The sequence below is a fragment of the Rhipicephalus microplus genome, chromosome 4 (assembly GCF_043290135.1).
Source record: "Rhipicephalus microplus isolate Deutch F79 chromosome 4, USDA_Rmic, whole genome shotgun sequence".
NCBI lineage: Eukaryota > Metazoa > Arthropoda > Arachnida > Ixodida > Ixodidae > Rhipicephalus > Rhipicephalus microplus.
Genome location: NC_134703.1, coordinates 9,034,385 through 9,057,350, shown reverse-complemented (window position 1 = coordinate 9,057,350; position 22,966 = coordinate 9,034,385). Strand labels below are relative to the sequence as shown.

The following is a 22,966-nucleotide window of genomic DNA, read 5'->3' as shown; positions in this document are numbered from 1 at the left end:
CATCTTTTCATCATCAGCTACAGGTCCCGCCATCTAGTGAGCACTGAAAGAACTAAACGAGAGGTAGCTACATGCAGGAGACGGTGCCGCCATCTAGTGAACACTGCAAGAACTAAACGAGAGGAGGCGACATGGATGGATGGATGGATGGATGGATGTGGCTGTACCCTTTAGATCGGGCAGCGGCTAACGCCACCTAGCCGTAATACTTAGTGAACTAACCATTACATTTATCTTTTTTTTTTCCTTTAAATAATGAAGTTGAGGATTCGTACTTCGCAGTGAAGGGTTTAATTTTCACTCGTGCCTTGACTTTAGCCACCAATCAGATAACCTCCTACTAGTTAAGTCTACCCGCTTAAAGTCTATTTTGCCCTCGCTGTCCCTAAATCCCAGTGCTTTGAAAAACTCTGCGCCATCATCCTGAACTATAGGGTGAATGAAGCCCTTTACAGAACATTATCAAGTGTTCGGCCGTTTCTTCTTCCTCTCCACACGCACTGCATACTGTGTCTACCCCTTCGTATTTGGCCCGATATGTCTTGGTTCGCAGTACTCCCGTCCTGGCCTCAAACAGTAGAGAACTACCCCGAGTATTATCATAGATCCTTTCCTTGGCAATCTCCTGCTTAAAAGTTCGATAGATCTCTAGTGCGGACTTCTTAATCATGCCTATTCTCCACATGTCAGTCTCCGTTTCCTTCACTTTCTTCTTACGTACGGGAGACGGTACCGCCATCTAGTGGACACTGCAAGAACTAAACGAGAGGTGGCTACATACAGGGGACGCACAGCCCACGCCTTAAAGAGCTTCGCCCCTAATATATTGTTACGGTGCATCATCGACAGGAGCAAGCGTGGCACATTGCGAAGATGAAGAAGACGCCTGCGCGTTAGGCTTGCGCGAGAGGCAACTTAGACATCTTGTTCGGCTGCCGATTCTCGGTGGACGCTATCCTATAAGCCTAGACCTCAACCCGTCACATTTGGTGGAGGTGCTGGGTACGCGCCTCGCAACGGAACTTCGCAGCGGCCGTCGTTTGAAGGGTCATTCTACAACGATGACGGAAACTACGGCGTCTGCATCTGCTCCTGGTGTTCCTGCGGCCGGAGATGATGTGGTAACTACATCTCCTTCTGCAACCACAACCTTCGTGCTCGAACCCCCGCGGGATCCTGGCATGTTCAGTGGTTCCGGAGATCCAGATGAAGTTGACGTTGTAGATTGGCTGGCAGAGTACGAATGTGTGAGTACTCGATACCGATGGGGCCTGACTCTTATGCTGGCGAACCTGTTATTCTATCTGAGGGGAACCGCCAAATCATGGTATGAGAACAATGAAACAGAACTTGGGAGTTGGGCAGTGTGCAGGGAGAAAATGTTCTACCTGTTCGGAGAGTCAATTGGAAGAAAAATGGCCGCGAACAAAATGCTCGCGTCTCGGGCGCAGACCTCGACCGAGTTTTACGTCTCTTATTTAGAAGACGTGTTATCGTTGTGTCGCAACGCCAATGCCGAGATGCCAGAGGCTGACAAGGTCGGACATATTCTTGAGGCGATTGCGGATGACGCATTCAACCTCCTCATCTGCAAAACATTTTCTACAGTGGACACCATTATAAAAGAATGTCGGTGCTTTGAGCAAGCGAAGAGCCGGCGGAATAACAGCGTGTTTATTCACCTTCCGAATACGGCTGCAACGTCGTCTTGCGAAGACCGTGCAAGAACACAGCCGCCACCTCTAGATTCATCGGATCAGGTGACCCGAATCGTACGGCGCGAACTTGAAGCCATTGCCTCTGCTCCGGCTCACACCGCTGCAAGTGACACGACCCCACTCACTGCTAACATGGTTCAAGCCATCGTCCGCCAAGAACTCGCCAGCATAGGTATTCCCTCGCTGTGCGCTTTGCCCAGCCCACAGCGAGCTCCATGGCGTCCATCCTCGTCCTATCACGAGCAGCAGTTTACGGCCTGATCTCGCGACCCTGCTGCGTGGAGAACCGTCTACAATCGACCAATTTGTTTTCATTGCCACCGTATCGGTCATGTTGTCCGTTACTGCAATTACCTCTGGTCCTCGCTACCTCGGACTTCATCTCAACCTCACTACCGACAAGACAGCACCCGCTTAGCATCTGCCGCGCAGCCTTCTCCGCCGAACAACTACAGAAGGTTCAACAGCCGATCTCCGTCACCGCATGGTCGTCAGTCGCGTTCGCCTCCAGGACGTCGCCAGTCATCTCGCTCACCGCAGACTCGCAGGCCGTCGTCCCCATTCAACCCCGCTCCTGCCTACCCGGAAAACTAAACGGTGCAGAGCCCGGAGGTGACGCTGCACCTTCGACTCCCTCCACAACTCCTCTCTTGACGCTTCCGACGAGACAAAGTTTGTTAGACGTTGACGTTGACGGTGTGGCTATTTCTGCCCTTATAGATACTGGAGCGCACATTTCTGTAATGAGCGCGAACCTTCGCCGACGCCTACATAAAGTGCTCACGCCTGCCGCTTCCCACTAACTTTGTGTCGCTGATGGGAGGACCCCTGACGTTCAAGGGATGTGCACGGCCCGTGTGTCCATTGCCGGTCATCCTACATTAGTTCAGTTTGCCGTTATTGAAATGTGTCCTAATGACCTAATACTTGGTTTGGACTTCCTGTCACGTCATTCTGCACTCATTGATTGTGCCACTGGTGCTCTTCAGCTTGAACTGCCGCAGTTTGCCGATTTTCCAGCTGACTATTCTCCCCGTTTATGCTCTTGTCACCACGTTCGCTTGCCTCCGCAAGCTGCTACATATGTCACTTTGTCGTGCTCACGTCATGTGCCTGATGGTGACTACCTCGTCACTCCTATAGTCGACGTACTGTTGGCCCGAGACGTCGCCCTTGCTCACACTGTTGTCGCCGTCGCTAATAATACAGTGGTTATACCACTACTCAACGTGAGTCTCTTGACTCAAGTTATTTCGCAAGACATGTCTTTGGCCACCCTATCTCCACTTGACAGCTGCAACGTTACTTGTTCGGACACCGATACTACATCCCCCTGTCTTGGCCTCAATTACACTCTGCCTGCAGATTACATTAACAAGATGATTGCTCCCGACCTCATTGCAGTGCAAGCTGCCAGCCTTCATAGTCTGCTAACATCATATAGAGACGTTTTCGACTTTGACCACCGCCCTTTCAGCCAAACAACTGCAGTGACTCACTGGATCAACACTGGTGATGCCAGTCCTATACGGCGGCGTCCATATCGCGTATCTCACAAGGAACGCCAAGTAATTCAGAATGAAGTGTACAAAACGATTACTAAAGACGTACTGGAACCATCATCCAGCCCCTGGGCCTCCCCAGTCGTGCTCGTTCAGAAGAAGGATGGCAGCTGGCGCTTTTGCGTGGACTATCGCCATTTAAACAAAGTGACCCACAAAGATATCTACCCTTTGCCTCGGATTGATGACGCCCTCGATTGCCTCCATAGTGCCCAATACTTTTCGTCTATCGACCTTCGGTCCGGCTATTGGCAAATTTCTGTCGACCGCATGGATCGTGAAAAACCGCTTTCGTTACGCCAGACGGCCTCTACCAGTTCAAAGTCATGCCATTTGGACTGTGTAATGCGCCGGCAACTTTCGAGCGCATGATGGACTCCCTTCTCCGAGGATATAAGTAGTCCGTCTGCTTATGTTACTTGGACGATGTCATCGTCTTTTCACCTACCTTTGACAGCCATATAACACGCCTGTCAGCCGTTCTGGATGTTATCCGAAGAGCTGCTCTCCAGCTCAATTCGACAAAATGCCATTTCGGACGTCGCCAAATCACCATACTCGGCCACCTTGTCAGTGCCGATGGTGTTCAACCAGATCCCGAAAAGGTGCGAGCAGTACAACAATTTACTGAACCACGCTCTACCAAGGACGTCCGAAGTTTTGTAGGGCTATGTTCCTGTTTTCGTCGATTTGTCCGCACCTTCGCCGACATCGCTCGACCACTTACTGATCTCTTAAAGAAGGACGTTCCCTTCGCATGGGGTATAGAGCAAGCGGACGCCTTTTCGGCTCTTATCCATCTGCTGACTACGCCACCAATACTGGCTCATTTCGACCCTGCATCACCTACAGAGCTTCGAACCGATGCCAGTGGCCATGGAATTGGAGCGGTTCTTGGCCAAGAACAGCACGGGAAGGACCGCGTGATTGCTTACGCCAGTCGTCTTCTTTCACCTGCCGAACGGAAGTTCTCCATCACTGAGCGTGAATGCCTAGCTTTAGTGTGGGCCGTGGCGAAATTCAGGCCTTACCTGTATGGCCGAACTTTTTCCGTTGTTACGGACCATCACGCTCTTTGCTTGCTGTCATCGCTAAAGGACCCATCTGGACGTCTAGGTCACTGGGCGCTCCGTCTGCAAGAATACTCGTTCGTGGTCCACTACAAGTAGAGACGCCTGCGCACAGACGCAGACTGTTTGTCCCGTTATCCGGTTGAAACGCCCGACTTGACAGACCTTGATTCAGACCCTGCGTTCTCTCCATCCACGCTTTGGATGATATCTCCACCGAACAACGACGTGACCCGTCGTTACTCTCCATCATCGAGCGTCTGACCTCTGCTCCAACAGACCCTTCCGTTCGCCTGTTCGAACTGCACGACAACATTCTGTACAGTCGCAGCTTCAACGCTGATGGCCCGGAATTACTACTCGTGCTTCCCCATCACCTGCGTACCAGCGTTCTCGAACAACTACATGACGTACCTACAGCCGGTCACCTAGGCTTCTCTCGTACCTACGATCGTGTGCGACGTCGCTTTTTCTGGCCCGTACTGTATTGTTCTGTGGTTCGCTACGTCACTGCTTGCGACCGCTTCCAACGCCGCAAGCGCCCCTCTGTGCGACTGTCTGGCCTCCTACAGCCCATTTACATACCGACGGAACCATTCTTCCGTGTTGGCCTTGACCTGTTGGGCCCGTTTCCTACGTCCACCTCCGGAAATAAATGAGTTGCAGTCCCCACAGACTACGCCACACGCTTTGCCATCACTAAAGCACTGCCGACAAGCTGTTCCACTGACGTCGCTGACCTTCTCTTGTATGAAGTCATTCTTCATCACGGCGCTCCACGGCAGCTGCTTACTGATCGAGGAAGGTACTTTCTTTCACGTGTTGTGGATGACATTCTCCGCGCCTGCTCCACTGAGCACAAGCTTACCACCGCTTATCATCCACAGACCAATGGATTGACCAAGCGTCTGAACCGAACGCTGACGCAGATGCTGTCAATGTGCGTTTCGCCAGATCACCGTGTCAGGGACAAAGCACTCTCCTTTGTCACGTTCGCGTACAATTCTTCACGGCACGACACAGCTAGTTATTCGCCGTTTCATTTGCTATTTGGCCGACATCCAGCATTACCATTTGACACGCTCCTTCCTTCGGCTGCCCCCTTGTCTACCGAGTACGCCAGCGATGTCGTTTCTCGAGCCCATGCAGCCCATCAGCTTGTCCGTGATCGGCTGCACTTGTCGCAAGCGCACCAAAAAGACCGCTATGACAGTCGGCACCAAAGCGTGCACTTCTCGTCGGGGTCTCTGGTACTTCTCTGGACACCAAACCGCCAAGTCGGCATATCAAAGAAGCTACTATCACACTACCATGGCCCCTGCAAAGTGTTACGACAACTTAGTGACGTGAGCTACGAGATCGCACCCCCAAACAATGCCTCTTCGACCCCCTCACTCCAGACAGACGTTGTACACGTTTCCAGACTCAAACCGTATCACCCTCCTCGTTCGTCGTCGCCGTACTAAGCGCCGTGACGGCGCTTCCGCCGCAGGGGAGTGATGTTACGGTGCATCATCGACAGGAGCAAGCGTGGCACTTTGCGAAGTTGAAGAAGATGCCTGTGCGTTAGGCGCTTGCGCGAGAGGCAACTCAGACATCTTTGTCGGCTGCCGATTCTCGGTGGACGCTATCCTATAAGCCTAGACCTCGCCCCGTCACAATATATTTAACCAGTCAGGGTTACCTATACAAATTATTAACGTTTGGTAGAATCAACATGAAACTGTGCTATTTTGCATTGTTGCACATATAATCAGCAATGCAATTATTACAGTCACTTGATGCAATTCACCGAAGTTATTATGGCGTAAATGTAGCGCAGAAAAGGACGTGGACAATAAAGTAAACAACGACAAGCGCTTTTGGCGCTCACTTTCTTTTATCTCTTCTTTTTAATGCTACATTTATGTCATAATGAATCAGTACAAACTCCCTCACCTCATCGATTTGCTTTACCGAAGCTATGTTAAGAAAAATAAAAACCCGTAGTCCAAACAACGCATTATCGAAATTTTGCTGTCTTTTCACTGATGTTTTGTAAAGTTGGCATATATTAATCACATGTTTGGTTTATGAGCCCAACACTATCCAAATGTAAACACTATTTGACAAGAATAATACAGGTAATTCAAAGAGAGCTCACTCACCATTTTTTCGCCGCACCACCTACCGCCGGGTCCTTGAACACTCGCGAGACCACAATGTGTCGTTCGCTGCCAGGAACCATCACACGATTACCGTTCGCACAACTCGCTTATGTCGATGATAACCTTCGCTGCTGCTTGTAGCTTGTGATATCCAGAAGGTGTTCAGAATAATTTCCCTTTCTCCAACGCGGCTGAATGGTCCACACAATCCTCACTGGACGGGCTCTGTCTGCGCCATGTTGGTTTGTGGGCAACGGCCTCCCGGCGGCGAGGCTGCCTACGTCACTCCTCGAACAGCCAATAAATGCAGCTGAGCGATCAGCGGGAGCAATTGGGGAGCATCCTTCGGGGTAAAAGCGATGTGCTGGAGCATTTCCGGAGCAACCACGGGCGCATAATCAGGGGATTGGCCCTGTTTTTCTCTGGTTTATTTCGTCCGGCACCCACAGAAGGAAAACGGTGGAAAACGAACGTATATGTTCCAGTGCATTCCGGTTTAAGTGACGTCACCGGAACAGAGCAGGAGCATAATTCCCTAATTCCTACCAGCTGGGTATATTTTTGTTTACAGTGTATATAGAGCAGAGACTTCAAAAAGCAGTAGCCACGGCGGAGATTTTCGCCAAAAAATCTGAGCTCCTTTTATATAAACCCACGCTTAGAGCTAGATCACCGAAATTGTACGTAAATAGTCGTGATTACGAAGATATTAGAGTGAGCACGGCCGATGGCAAAATCATACCCATAGCTCAGCATATACGAGTCCTCTGATTCATCATTGGGTCCAATAGAACAAATGGGAAAACAATCCACAAGCTATATACAAACCAATGTCGCCAACGCTATGGGTTTAGTGCGCAGGATTGCAGACACCGAGGCATGAGCGAGGCCAGTGTCATGCGCCTAATACAGGCGTTTGTAAGTAGCTATGTTGCATACGTAGCGGCTTTTCATAATTGGCATACCACAAAGAGAAACAATATATTAACACCCTGATCAGGACAACGTAGAAACAAGCCCTAGGCGGGCCAGAATATGCAAGGACGGAACTACTCCTGCAACTAGACGCTCACAACACACTTCAGAGGAAATCGCCGAAGCCAAGCGCGTCTCAAGATTATAAGGGCTGTCCCCAACGAAAACGGGCTGGAACACATTAGCAAAATCGGGTATCACAGACCCCGTTCAGCGTGGCGAGAAATGCGACATCCCCACCCGTATCAGCTCTAAAGTCGTGATAAATGCACTTTGTAGAAATATGAACCCCACCACGACTGCAGAACGCAGATGCCACAAAACAAAAGCACTACTCAAGACACACGGGACTAGTGAAAAGTCTGTGTTCATGGATGCGAGCCCGTACTCCAAGAAGTGAGCGCATGTTGCAGCGGCTGTAGACGCGACCGGAAACTGCGTACATACCTGTGATGTCTTAACGACACGAATTGAGGATGCTGACGATATAGCCATCGTCACAAAACATAGCTTCATTTTTAGCGACCCAGATGCCGCGATTAGGTATTTAGAGTGTGCACGCATCTCGCAAAGTATCCTAAAGATTCCTGCGAGGAACCAGGAACTGATGGGTTGGGAGGAACGTAAGTATCTAATCTCATTCTCGGCACACACAAACACCGCCACCTACAACCCGAACAAGAGGGTCCATGTGCTATCACGAGATTTAACGCGCTGCGCAGCCCAAAGGGTACCCTCGTCTGGAGATGCAACGGCTGAAATCGAACCTTCATTAAAATATAGAATCACCTACACAGAACACCCAAAGTATCATCATGACTTCAGGCGGATTTTTTCTCCACATCACCCAAAATTACATCAAAAACACCGACTGGGGCAAATTACAGATTTCTTCTTTTCCCAGCCCTGCTCAGTTACAGAGACTGTTTCCAGCAATTTATCCCGACTCGATAATAAAGCCTGTAAAATCGAAGAGGTATCGTTAACCCACATGCCTGCTCAGAGGGTGTCCCAACAAGCGAACAGACTCCCCCTCTCTTTTTCACACTCGTCGCTTGGCTTATAGATGAAGCTGACTGTCACTCCTACTTCTAAATTCACATATAAACCCAAAAAAGTGGATGGAGGGAAGGCCGCTGTGGTAGCTCAGTGGTTAGAGGATCGAACGCGTTATTCGAAGGTCGTAGGTTCGGTTCTTGCTCACGGCTGGTTATTTTTTCATCCACTTTTCTTTCTTCTTATTTACATTCCATTGGTTCTAATAACTTCCCCTGTACATTCCTTGGCATTACTGTCTGTTAGATCTCATTAATATTGTGTTAAAACACGGAAAAACGAGCCCTTAAGTATACACTTCTTTCCCTTATTTCATTAAACGAGGGTCTCGTACTGGCAGACTTGGTGTCATTAGGTTGTATACGAGGGACTATTAATCAGCTGCCCGCTCATAATAAGTTCACGTGCTACGTGACGCCAAACATGCGCATAAAAGAGTGTTTTCACACTCGTTGCTTGGCTTATAGATGGCGCTGACTGTCACTCCTACTTCTAAATTCACATATAAACCCAAAAAAGTTGATGGAGGGAAGGCCGCAGTGGTACCTCAGTAGTTAGAGCATCGAACGCGTTATTCGAAGGTCGTGGGTTCAATTCCTGCTCACTGCTGGTTATTTTTTCATCCACTTTTCTTCCTATTTACATTCCTATTACATTATACATATATATATATATATATATATATATATATATATATATATATTATTCAGATTTAACAGACAATAATGCCAACGCAAGTATAGGGGAAGATATTAGACCAAATCGTAATGTAGATATGAAGAAAAGTGGGTGAAAAGATAAGTTGCCGAAAAGATAACGAGCCCTTAGGTATACACTTTTTTCCTCATTCATTAACGAGGGTCTCGTACTGGCAGACTTAGTGCCTTTAGGTTGTATACGAGGGACTATTGGTCAGCTGCCCACTCGTAACAAGTTCACGTGCTACGTGACGCCAAGCAAGCTCAAAAGAGTGTGCCATACTCGGCGCCATAGATACTGGTGGCGCTGACTGACACTCCCACGTTTAATTCACATATAAACCCTATAAAGTGGCTGGGGGGATAGCTGTCGTGGTAGCTCAGAGGTAGAGCATCGAACGCGTCATTCGAAGGTCGCAGGTTTGGATCCTGCCCACGGCAAGTTATCTTTTCACCCACTTTTCTTCATATTTACGTTGCAATTTGGCAATTTGGAGCCCTTAAGTCCACACTTCCTTCCTTTTATATATATATATATATATATATATATATATATATATATACTGAAGAAGGTTTTATAATGGGCCAAACGTACTTGGGAAGAGAAGAAACACAGCAACGAACGATGCGAGCTCTTCTGGCGCATGAAACTTAACTGTAGGTCCCGGGCTTGACTGAGTATGAGTATGCTCCGAGCTTCTCTGCTCTATTCCGACCATAGTGAACGTGTGAGACGTGAGTTGGGCGTTGTTAGCGACCGAAGATCCACGCGATGGAAAATCAGGAGGTTGGTCAATGCATGAAGGCTGCTTTTTACTGTGACGACTGAGTGCGGTTGTATGTGGATGGTGGGTTATGAGCAAGTCTTCGTCGTTGTCGTCTTTGTATTCTTCAAACCAAGCGATCATTTTTTGTTTAATCTTTTCCCATGACACATCGTTTTGCAATATGTGGGTGAGGAAGAATTTGAAAGCCTCACCAGAGACGTAGTTGGTAAAGTTGGCGACCATCTCCCGTTCCGGCCATAATGCAGCGGTAGCGTGGAGCTCGAACAGGTCGAACTAGTCCTGTACAGGTCCATCGTCCGCTGCTCCGGTGTCCTTGGGGATGGGAAGGTCAGTCGATGATTCCGTCATCGTGCTCGTCTATGTGTACTGCTAGGTGCTGGTTTGGTAGTTCATTTATGGTCAGTGTGCCTTGCGAAGAACCTTGTCGATAATGTGCGACTGATGAAGGGGCTGGCAGGTCTCCATCCTTTCGACACGTGCGACGCAATCATGAATGGGTGACGTGGCCTGGCTCACACGCCATGTTTATTCCACTGTGCCTTCTTCCTTCTCGGCTATATATATATATATATATATATATATATATATATATATATATATATATATATATCGGCACGTGGACTAATCTTTGTGTATCAGTATGGTGCCGAGAAAATCGTCGGGGTTTAGCAATTCAAGTTTGTGGTGAGTGATGCAGACACGTCATTACTTTCGAACAAAGTTTCTTTGCCTTTCGCCGCTTGCTAGAACTGGAAGTAATTCACTCTTTACCTTTTCATGGATTACTTTACGTTCTTGGAATAAACGTAGATGTAATTACTAGTATGTATATTTGACTCCGGACTGAGGGCCACTGTCCGCTTCTATATCTATTTACCAGCCTTATAATTACTACTCCAAACACCAACGAAATAGGATGCAGCCTTAAAGGCAGCGCCTGTCTATTCTTTAGCAGTTAAAAACTTTCCACATTTAGTATTCATGCACTGCGACCACCCGGGACGTATACGCTTAAAGTAACAATCACATAGAAGTAGCTGATTAGTTCGCGAAACAGGCACGCAATTCGTCAATTGACAGGAAATGTGAACGTAAGATTGCGACGTCTCAAAATCAGCGAAATTCTGATATTGTGGAGATTTCGAAACCAACAATGTCAAATTTGAACGAGACAGGAAGAAATTAGGACAGAATAAACGCGTGAGAAGGAGGGTTATCTAGGGCACTAAGCCGAGCTAAGCTCGCAAGGTCAGAGGTTCGAAACAGCGCCGTGTGTGTACGTGCGTGTTTTTAATCGACTTTCAGACAGTTGAGAAAAGGCGAGCTACGTGTCAGGCAAGGTACGTGTCAGGTGACGTTGGAAGATGATAGGCTGTCAGGTGGTATTCTGCAGTGCCAAGAAAGTGCAACAGAACCCCCTACTTAGAGACAGCGCAGCAGCGTAGCATAGAATGACAAAATTTCTTTCGAATGCAGATGCCGTACTATTGCCAATCGTATATATCGAAAGGAATAAACAGTTATACTGAGTGTTGTGCATTATTTTGGTCTGGGCGGGGATGGGCGCATTATCAGGCATTTAGTGTCCTTTTCGCCCCTCCCTTCCAATTAAACCATTGGATAAAGATGTATGCTTCAATGATGTATAAATCTGTTTACACTGTTTACACAGGTCAGGGGTGCGGCCTCACTGGCAGCTACCTGCCAGTAATGCCCTTCCTCAGCAGAGCAGGATTGGTCGCCCTGGTGCAGTACTTGGCCACTACCTCCCATGTCTAAAGCAATTCACCCTTGGTCCTCAGTCCCCAGCGCCTGCGAAGCAACTGTCCAAGGCGGTGGTCATACTTGCGACGCAGCGGAGGGTGCCCAAAATACCTCGGTCGGGACAGGCCGCCAGTGGAATCTGAACTTAGCTACCTTCAACGCTAGAACGCTATCTAGTGAGGTTAGTCTAGCTATCCTATTCGAAGAATTAAAGGGTTTTCACTGGGCTAATAGGGCCCAGAAACGTGTTGAAGAATGGACACACGAGGCAGATGAACAGCCAGCGTGCGTGCAGCAAGGGCGTTGTCTCTGTCTGATTTCTCTACAATATATATATATATATATATATATATATATATATATATATATATATATATATATATATATATATATATATATATATATATATATATTGTAGAGAAATCAGAGACAACGCCCTTGCTGCACGCATATATATATATATATATATATATATATATATATATATATATATATATATATATATATATATATATATATATATATATATATATATATATATATAAAATGTAAATGTGAAGAAAGAAAGTGGGTGAAAAGATAACTGCCGTGGTTCGGTTACTGCCCACTTGTTACCTATTCATGCACTACTTTACGTTATTAGACTAACCGTATATGTTTTTACTAGTATATAATGGACTGCAATTGACATAAACATGATGGTGAGGGAGAGAGCCCGAAAAGAAATTGGTGTCGTTGGCCTTAAAAGAAAACGTCTGCGCTTCGCCGAATGCTGCCTCCGGTCTCGTAAAAGGGGGTTCTGTCGACCCCCCCCCCCCTTTTTTTTAAATGGTACCACTGAACTATCGCTTAATGTACCTCGCAGTCCCCGATAGCCTGTTCAAGCGACCTTCGTGCATAAGAAGCCTTTGCTAATTCGTTCAACTTACATTCGAGGACACTAAAAGCGCTTCGCGTTAAGCAGCATTCACGTGGTATTTTTTTTTTCATTTTTGCGCACATTAAAGAACCCCTGAAAAAATATTAACCAGTGTTATTATTTTGCCGTAACTTGAAAATTTGTTATTTCTGAATAAGAGCTGCAAGTCATGTATTTAATTTTTTCTCTACAGTCAGTATTTTAAAAGTTTATTAAGCAATCTTTGTTAATTACTGTGCTTGGCAGATCAAACAACATATTCTGACGAGCTACACACAGCTAAGAACAATGCTGTGCTAGTCGGAGACGCGTAGCACTCATTTTTAATGTTTTATTGCTTGGTGCTTTTCAGCTGAAACACCCTGTATATATAAAAGCGAAAAAGGTGTATACTTAAGGGCTCGTTTTTTCTGTGTTTAACATGTAGCGACGCGGCCACGACCACGCACTCCGCTGTCATAGAAACCTCCGAAGCAGCATTCGAAGCAACGTGCTGCTCTCCTCTATGTTTCTTCTTTATCTCTTTCACTCTTGCCATTCATGGTGCAATGCATGCACCTGCTCTATTTTTTACTTTCTGGTTGTCAGAATGAAGTAGACGTTGTTACTGAAAAGACGTGTCCTCGTACAACCCAGCTCTACAAAGTGGGGACCCATAGTCTTTCGCGGCACTGCCAAAGCATTGTAAAGTCATGCATAGCATCGAGACGCACCTAAACACGGAAGCTACTGGAACGACCGATCATGACGTCTCTGCGATCACCTTCCGAGTACCAGCTTACTGAGACCACAAACCTTCGATCTGGTTCATTCAAGCTGAGTCACAATTCGTTCTTTCTGGCATGCATGCGCATGGAACAACGCAAGTACCATCTCGTTGTTTCGGCGCTGTCACCACCTGCTGCCGAAGAAGTATCTGACCTGCTTTCCGGACCCCCCTCCACCACACCGTACAGCACTCTCAAGGCTGTTTTGCTGGAGCGAACGACGGCATCACAGCGTTCTTGCATGCAGCAGTTGCTCTACGCGGAGGAATTAGGCGACCGACGGCCCAGCCAGCTTCTTCGTCATATGCGTCAACTCATGAGCGGCTACACCACCACTACTGGCGAGAACTTGTTGCGAGAACTGTTTCTGCAGCGCCTTCCTGGCAATGTGCAAATAGTACTAGCCACTGCGTGCACGTTGGACCTCAACGGTTTGGCCAGCTTGGCGGACAAGGTCTTAGAGGTGGCCACACCGTCTGTGTGCAACTTCACGCCGTCATTCAACAACGTCAGTGCCGCTCCACAAACACCATCTGACCCTGCTACTCCCATCGACGCGCTTTGCCATCGCCTAGAACGACTGGTTTGTGCCGCGGAGCGTCATTACATCACTCCACGTCACCGAAACCGCAGCCGAAGCTCCTCGCGTTATGGACACGCACAACGCTCTCGGTCCCCCACACCACCTGGGTTATGCTATTACCATCACCATTTTGGACAGGACGCGCGTCACAGCCTCCAACCTTGCTCGTCGGAGTGAAACAGGCAGGCCGACCATTGACGGCGATGACTGGCCAAGGCCAACCCAAAAGTCGCCTGTTTCACGTCATGAACAAAATCACAGGCCAGCAGTACCTGGTGGACACTGGTGCAGAGGTCAGCATTATTCCGGCGCAAGAATCTGACCGAACAATACCTCCGATCTCTTAGCTGCAAGCTCTCAACGGTAGCAAGATTCTCATATACAAATCGTAGTCGCTCACTCTGAACCTAGGCTTGCGCTGCGTCTTTAGTTGGGTTTTCTTCGTCGCGGACGTATGCCGTGCCCTCATTGGTGTCGAGTACTGAAACCACCATGGACTTTTGGTTTACGGGAAACGACAACGCCTGCTAGGCACTACTACACTGCTATCTATCCATGGTGTTGTTTCCCATTACTCAAACATAATCGCCCCATCTATAACAGTGGCCGATGACCATTTCGCAACACTTCTTCGAGAATTCCCAAACATCACGCAACTACCTGACTGGACAAGACCCGTGCAACATGACGTCCGCCACCATATCATCATCACTGGTCCACTGGTTTTCGCTCGCCCATGGCGACTTGCTTTAGATGAACTCAAAGTAGCCAGAGCTGAGTTCGAACACATACTGAAACTCGGAATAATACGAGCATCATCAATCAGCTGGGGGTCTCCTTTCCACCTCGTCCCCAAAAAGTCAGGTGACTCAAGTCCCTACGGAGACTGCCGTTTCCTTAACGCAAAAACTACTCCCGACCGCTATCCCCTGCCTAATATTCAGAATTTCACATCAGCTCTACATGGCACAACAGTGTCCTTTAAAATCAACTTAATTCCTGTTGCTGCATAATATGTTACAAAGACAGCAATTACAACCACATTTATATTTTTGAGTTCCTGAGAATGCCATTCGGCCTCCGCAATGCTGCACAAATGTCCCGGTGGTTCATTTACACGGTCATACGTGATCTGCCATTTCTGTTCGCCTATGTCGACGACCTTCTGGTGGCAAGCTCCTCCCACGAGGAGCACTTGTAACAGCTTCGTCAACTTCTCGTGTACCTGTCAGCCAACGGATTCGTGAACACTGCGAAAAGTGAGTTTGGAGCGCCAACTCTTCATTTTCTTGGTCATCGCTTGGACAGCAGTGGAATTAGCCCCCTTTCTGACAAAGTGCAAGCAATCATCGAGTTCCCCAAGCCTACATCAATAAACAAGCTGCGCCAGTTTTTAGGGCTTGTAAATTTCTACTGCCGATTTATTAGGAACTGTGTTATGCTGTCGAAGCCGCTCGACAATTTGCTTTGTGGCGAAGCCTCGTAAACTGCACTACCATGGAACACCACTGCGGAATAAGCTTTCAACTCCATCAAGAACGCTTTGGGAGAAGCCACTCTACTGATGCACACCAATACCAGTTACCCCTTAGCGCTCATGACGGATGCAACCTGTTCTGAACTTGGGGCCGTACTCCAGCAAAAAGTGAACAATCAGTGGCAGCCCCTTGCCTTTTTCTCCAAGCGTATGACCTCTGCCTAAACAAACTACAGCGTTTTCGGCCGTGAGTTGCTCGCCATCTTTCTCGCCGTGTGCCATTTTGGGTACCTACTTGAAGGCCGCTCTGTTACAATTTTCGCTGATCACATACCTCTCACCTATTCAATCGGCCAATCTGACTTACTATACACACCGCACGAGGTGCGCCAGCTCGCCTTCATCTCGGAGTTTTCAACTGATATACGCCACATCAGCGGTGTTGACAACGCTCCAGTTGACGCTCTCAGTCGCGTTGATGCCATCACCCGCAGTCGCTCTAAAACCTCCACCTCAACATCCTTTTCATTCAAACTCCAGGATCTGGCTCCAGCCCAATCAAAAGACTCCAAGATCGAGCTCCTACGCGAAGCGTCCACATCACTTCAGCTCGAACTCGTCACCTTTCAAGATGTGCCAAATATTTGTGACACCTCCACGGCACACCCAAACCATTTCTAACCAACCCTTCCCGTAAGAAAATATTCGACGCATATGACAGTCATTCTCACCCCGGAATTCGTGCTTCCCAAAAGCTAGTTTCTTCACGCTTTGTCTGGCCCGGCATGAACGCCAACATCAGGGAGTGAGTTCGTGAGTGTGCATCGTGTCAGCGCGCCAAAGTTCAATGGTACCCCGTTCCTCCATCAAAGCCCTCCTTGCGACCCGACAAACCTTTAGCCGTTGTGCATATTAACATTGTTGGACCGCTAATCCCATGTCAAGGCTATCGCTACCTTCTCGCATGCGTAGATCTTTTCACCCGCTGGCCCGAAGCGACTCCTGTGCTCGACATGTCTGCAGCTACCATCGCAGTGGCTTTTGTTTTTACCTGGATATCCCAATTTGGCTGCCCGACAACGATTGTATCGGACCGGGGTCACCAGTTCGAATCTTCCCTCTTTTCGGAGCCCCTGAAAATTTTTGGTGTTTCACGCCTGCGTACAGCATCATACCATCCGCAAATAAACGGCCTCGACGAGAGATTCCACTGGCACCTGGAAGCAGCACTCAAAGCACACGGTTGCCTCGACAGGTGGGTTGACCGCCTCCCGCTCACGCTACTCGGAATTCGATCTTCTTTCAAGGAGGACTTCTCCTGCTCGACATCCGATCTTATTTATGGCCCTTCGCTTCGCCTGCCTGCCGATTCCTTCAAAGAAAGCGGCAGTGCCACCCAGCTAAAAGCAACAGAGCACGTCGACCATCTGCGCGACGTCTTTCGACACATTCGTCCGCAGCCTACACGTAGCCAGCCACGTGCATCGTACATAGCTCAGGACCTAAAAACAGCGACACACGTGTTCGTGTGGTACGGCCTTGTACGCGCCCCGCTTCAACCACATTATCTCGGCCCCTTCTGTGTATTAGAGCGCTGGCCTGCTAACTTCGTCGACATGAATGGCACGCGATACAATCGCACTCGAGCAGCTCAAGCCAGCGTTGAGTGAAGCACCCGATCTTAATTGCCTCGCCGTTCCTTCCTCCGCTGGACACGAAAGCCCCTCCTCGCCAGTGTTCCTCCCGTCACCATCTCTGCGGCGCGTTCACTAGGATGACCCTTCAACTGAGAATCGTTCGTCACACCAGCTTCCTCTCTATGGGGGGAGCAATCTGTAGCGACATGGCCGCCCCCACGCACCCCGCGGTCATAAAATTTTACCTGCGGAGCAGCATTCCAAGCAACCTGCTGCTCTCCTTTCTGTTTCTCCTCCGTCTCTTTCACTCTTGCCACTTCCGGTGCACTGCTTGCACCTGCTCTAATTTCGACTCTCTGGTTCTTTATTCATGAAACGCCCCGTAGCATCCGAGGGCGTTATAGCGGGAGTTGTCAGAATAAAGTAGATGCTGTTACTGAAAAGACATGTGCATCTCGTACAAGTACTATCCTTCAGTGTATATTAGTTCTCTTATATATATATATATATATATATATATATATATATATATATATATATATATATATATATATATATATATATATATATATATATATATATATATAAAAGGGAAAGAAGTGTATACCTAAGGGCTCGTTTTTCCGTGTTTTTAACACAATATTAATGAGATATAACAGACAGTAATGCCAAGGAATGTACAGGGGAAGTTATTAGAACCAATGGAATGTAAATAAGAAGAAAGAAAAGTGGATGAAAAAATTACCAACTGTGAGCAGGAATCGAACCTACGACCTTCGAATTACGCGTTCGAGCATCGAACGCGTAATTCGAAGGTCGTAGGTTCGATTCCTGCTCACAGTTGGTAATTTTTTCATCCACTTTTCTTTCTTCTTATTTACATTCCATTGGTTCTAATAACTTCCCCTGTACTTTCCTTGGCATTACTGTCTGTTATATCTCATATATATATATATATATATATATATATATATATATATATATATATATATATATATATATATATATATATATATATATTGTCACGGGCTAAGTAGATGCCTGAGGTTGACGACGACAAAGTGCTCTGGGGAACGTGCTCGGACTGCAGCAGCGTTGTACGCATTTTGCTCGCCAGTATATCCATTGTGTATACTTTATTCCCCGTAACATCATTGGTGGAAGGTGCGGGGTACAACTCGCTATACAGCCCCACGAGCTGGATCTTCGCAGCGGACGGCGCATTGCAGCCCACAATGACTGACCAGGCTACTCAATGTCAACAAGAGCCATCAGCCCCGCAACCGATCGTTGTGGTGCAACCTCGTGACCCAGGCCCATTCAACGGCACAAGTGGCATAGACGTCGACGACTGGCTGGTCCTATATGAGCGCGTCAGCAGCAGCAACTATTGGGATCCGACGCTTATGTTGGCGAACATCATCTTCTACTTGCATGGCACCGCAAAACTCTGGTACGAAACACATCAAGAAGAGTTGACCAGCTGGGACGTCTGTAAGCAGAAATTGCGCTATCTGTTTGGGAAACCCATCGGACGTCAAGTAGCCGCAAAGAAAGAGCTTGCGACTCGTGCCCAGACATCCACAGAGCCGTACATCGCGTACATCCAGGACGTGTTGGCTTTGTGCCGCAAGGTCGACAAGGACATGCTCGACGAGGACAAAGTTGGAAACATCCTGAAAGGAATTGCCGATGACGCTTTCAATTTTATCCTGTGCAAGGACTGCTCGACGGTGGAGTCGGTCATCGAAGCATGCCATCGCTTCGAACAGGCGAAAAGTAGGCGCATAGTTCACCGATTTGAACGCCTTCCCAACACGACTGCTACGTCCTCTTGCGAAGATTTGCCCACACTACATCAACCACCAACGTCGGAAAACGTCACCACAATAATCCGTCGGGAACTAGAGGCTATGGCACCCGCTATGTCTAGCGTCAGCGCGCCAGGACACAACCTCGATGCTGTTTCAATGATACCGGCCGTGGTTCGCCAAGAGATCGCGAATATGGGCATTTCGCCCCCTCATCAAAATGCCCCTGCTACTTCAAGCTCGGCTCCAGTCGTTGCGGCTGCCACTCCGAACCGCACGTTCGCGCCAAGACGAAACCCAGCTGAATGGCGCACTCATGATGATCCGCCCATATGTTTCACGTGCCATCAGATAGGACACATCGCTCGCCATTGCCGCAGCCATTGGACCTCATCACCTCGACCAAGATTCAACGATTGGGGACCTCGCTCCGAACGTGCACCTTATGCCCCGTCCTACCGTGCAGAGACAGGTGCAGAGCATAGTTCAGAATATCGGACCAGCCGCTCGCCATCGCCCGTGCGTCGTCAGTCCCGCTCGCCCCAACCCCGCCGTTCTCGGTCTCCCTACGACTGTCGCTCGGAAAACTAGCCGGTGCAGCCTCCGGAGGTGACGCTGCATACATGACTCGGACTGCAAATCCTCTGATTACTCCCGACCAGCGGTGCAACCTTCTCACAATTCTCGTTGATGGTTTACGTGTAACTGCTCTTATTGATACCGGTGCGCAAATATCTGTGATGAGCTCAGACCTCCGCCGTCGCCTCCAAAAAGTTCTGACGCCTGCGATTGCACTTACCGTTCGTACAGCGGATGGGAGTACTCCTGCTGTCCTTGGAATGTGCACTGTGCGAATAACGATTTCTGAGCATCAAACTTCAGTTCTGTTTGCTGTACTGAAAAATTGCCCTCATGACTTCATCCTTGGACTCGACTTTCTGACTTCACACGCTGCGCTCATTGACTGTTCCAAAGGTCTGCCTCGGCTCGAACTACCATCCTTCTCAGAGACCGTCTCTACCAGCCCACCTCGTCTACGCTCTGTCGATTTCCTCAGACTTCCGCCGCAAGCCGCAATCCAAGTCCAACTCTCGCCATATCCTCCAGTACCCGATGGTGATTATGTTGCTGCCCCGATTTCTGACGTGGCCATGACACGTAATGTTGCACTCCCTAACACGGTGGTTACCGTTAAGAACAACCGAACTTCGTTTCCCGTCCTCAATTTTGGCTTCTCAGCGCAAGTTACTTCTCGCGGCATGTCACTTGCGCATCTGGCACCACTGGTCGACCACATAGTTTCCGCCCTTACCACAGATCCGCCACCCGATTATCCATCATCGTCGCTTTCGTCACGTTCCTGTTCCGACCTTTTCAAGCCAATGCTATCTGACAAGCTCACCTCTGAATAAGTGTCTGCTCTCTGCCGTCTGCTTGCTTCTTATCGGGAGATCTTTGACTTCGGCGACCGTAATTTGGGCCAGACATCCGTGGTAACTCATCGCATCGACACCGGTGACACTCGGCCCATTCGCCGACGGCCCTACCATGTGTCAGCCCCGGAGCGTGCTATTATACAGCAAGAAGTCGATAAAATGCTTCATAAGGGCATAATCGAACCATCATCTAGTGCCTGGTCTTCACCCGTTGTACTTGTTAAAAAGAAGGACAATAGCTGGAGATTTTGTGTTGATTACCGCCATCTCAACCATATTACCAAGAAATATGTCTATCCCCTACCGCGCATAGATGCTGCACTCGATTGCTTACACGGTGCCAAATATTTCTCTTCAATAGACCTTCGCTCAGGCTACTGGCAGATTGCTGTGGACGACAAAGACAGAGAGAAGACGGCCTTCGTGACTCCTGATGGACTTTATCAGTTCAAGATTATGCCTTTTGGATTATGCAATGCCCCCGCGACTTTTGAGCGCATGATGGACTCTCTCCTTCGAGGCATGAAGTGGACCATCTGCCTCTGCTATCTTGACGACGTTACTGTTTTTTCGACTACTTTTGACGACCATCTTACCCGTCTGTCCACAGTGCTTGATGTTTTCCGACGTGCCAACTTGCAACTTAACTCGTCTAAATGTCACTTTGGGCAACGCCAAATCTGCGTACTCGGCCATCTTGTTGACGCTGCGGGCGTTCAACCAGACCCTGCGAAAGTCCGAGCAGTTCGCGACTTCCCCACACCCCGCTCAGCCAAGGACGTCCGAAGTTTTGTGGGACTGTGCTCCTATTTCCGTCGTTTTGTCGAGAAGTTTGCTGAAGTAGCCCGTCCTCTAACCGGCCTCCTCAAAACCGATGTCGCATTCACCTGGGGCCAACAGCAAGCAAACGCCTTCTCGTCGCTCGTTGAGATTCTCACCAATCCACCAGTCCTAGCACACTTCGACCCATCTGCCGCCACGGAGCTTCGTACTGACGCCAGTGGTCACGGCATAGGCGCAGTGCTGGCGCAGCGGCAACAAGGAATGCACCGCGTCGTCGCGTAAGCAAGCCGACTGTTGTCGCTCTCGGAACAAAATTATTCAATCACAGAACGCGAGTGCTTAGCTCTCGTCTGGGCAATTGCGAAATTCCGACCGTACCTCTATGGCCCACCATTCTCAGTTATTACGGACCACCATGCGCTTTGCTGGCTCTCCTCACTCAAGGACCCTACGGGACACCTTGGTCGCTGGGCGCTGCGCTTACAAGGCTACACTTTTTCCGTATTCTATAAATCCGGACAACTTCACAAAGATGCCGACTGCTTGTCCCGTTACCCAGTCGATCCCCCTGACATGATGGAAGATGGACAAGAGGTACTCGTTCTTTCAATTACCGACTTCACCGACATAGCTGCTGAACAACGCCGCGACCCCTCTTTGCGTGCTATTATCTATGGTCTGCACTCCCCCCACCCTGACCACTCCTTACAACTGTTCGTACTTCAGAACGACATCTTGCACCGCTACAACGCCCGCCCAGATGGTACTGAGTTTTTACTTGTTGTTCCTGCGCATCTTCGCTCAGATGTTTTGGCCCAGCTCCATGATGCCCCCTCCGCTGGACACCTAGGGGTGTCACGCACGTATGACCGCGTTCGCCGCCGATTCTTTTGGCCTGGCCTCTACCGTTCTGTGCGACAGTACGTTGCGATATGCGACCTCTGCCAGCGCCGCAAGACACCTGCTTTGAGACCTTCTGGTACCCTCCAGCCCATTGAAGTACCAGATGAGCCATTTTTCCGAGTCGGCCTCGATCTTCTAGGACCTTTTCCCGTGTCGGCCACCAGTAATAAGTGGATTGCTATCGCTATCGACTACGCAACGCGGTATGCCGTTACACGCGCCCTCTCCACCAGCTGCGCTACTGATGTAGCCGATTTTCTTCTTCATGACATCATTCTGCGTCATGGTGCTCCTCGTCAGTTGATCACCGACCGCGGCCGCTGTTTTCTATCTAAAGTAGTCGACGAGCTCCTGCGATCCTGCTCTACCCACCACAAGTTCACTACAGCGTACCACCCACAAACCAACGGCCTCACGGAACGCCTCAACCGTACCCTGACGAATATGTTAGCGATGTACGTCTCCAAGGATCACAAAGATTGGGACATCCACTTACCTTTCGTTACCTTCGCATACAACAGTTCACGTCACAATAGAGCTGGATTTTCACCTTTTTACCTACTGTTTGGTTATGATCCGCCTTTGCCCATGGACACCATGCTCCAATCTGACGCCCCCTCATCGACTGCTTATGCTCGTGATGCCCTGGCCCGAGCTGACATCGCCCGCCAAGTCGCCCGGGATCGTTTATGTGCCTCGCAGCTTAACCAAAAGAGTGCTTACGATCGCCGGCACTGCGACGTACAGTACTCTCCAGGGTCGCTCGTCTTGCTGTGGTTACCATTTCATCGTGTTGGTCTCTGCGAAAAACTGATGTCCCGTTACGTTGGCCCATATCGCGTCGTACGCAAGGTCACCAGCGTGACCTATGA

At 48.8% G+C, this 22,966-nt stretch overlaps 1 protein-coding gene and 1 pseudogene across 1 annotated transcript in view; one reads left to right on the top strand and one right to left on the bottom strand.

The window, feature by feature from the left end:
* The window catches only part of LOC119171523 (atrial natriuretic peptide receptor 1), a 770,478-nt gene that overhangs the window by 482,246 nt on the left and 265,266 nt on the right, over nt 1-22,966 (bottom strand). The gene's annotated exons all lie outside the window — the stretch shown is intronic.
* Nucleotides 8,080-14,245, top strand: LOC119171519 (uncharacterized; annotated as a pseudogene).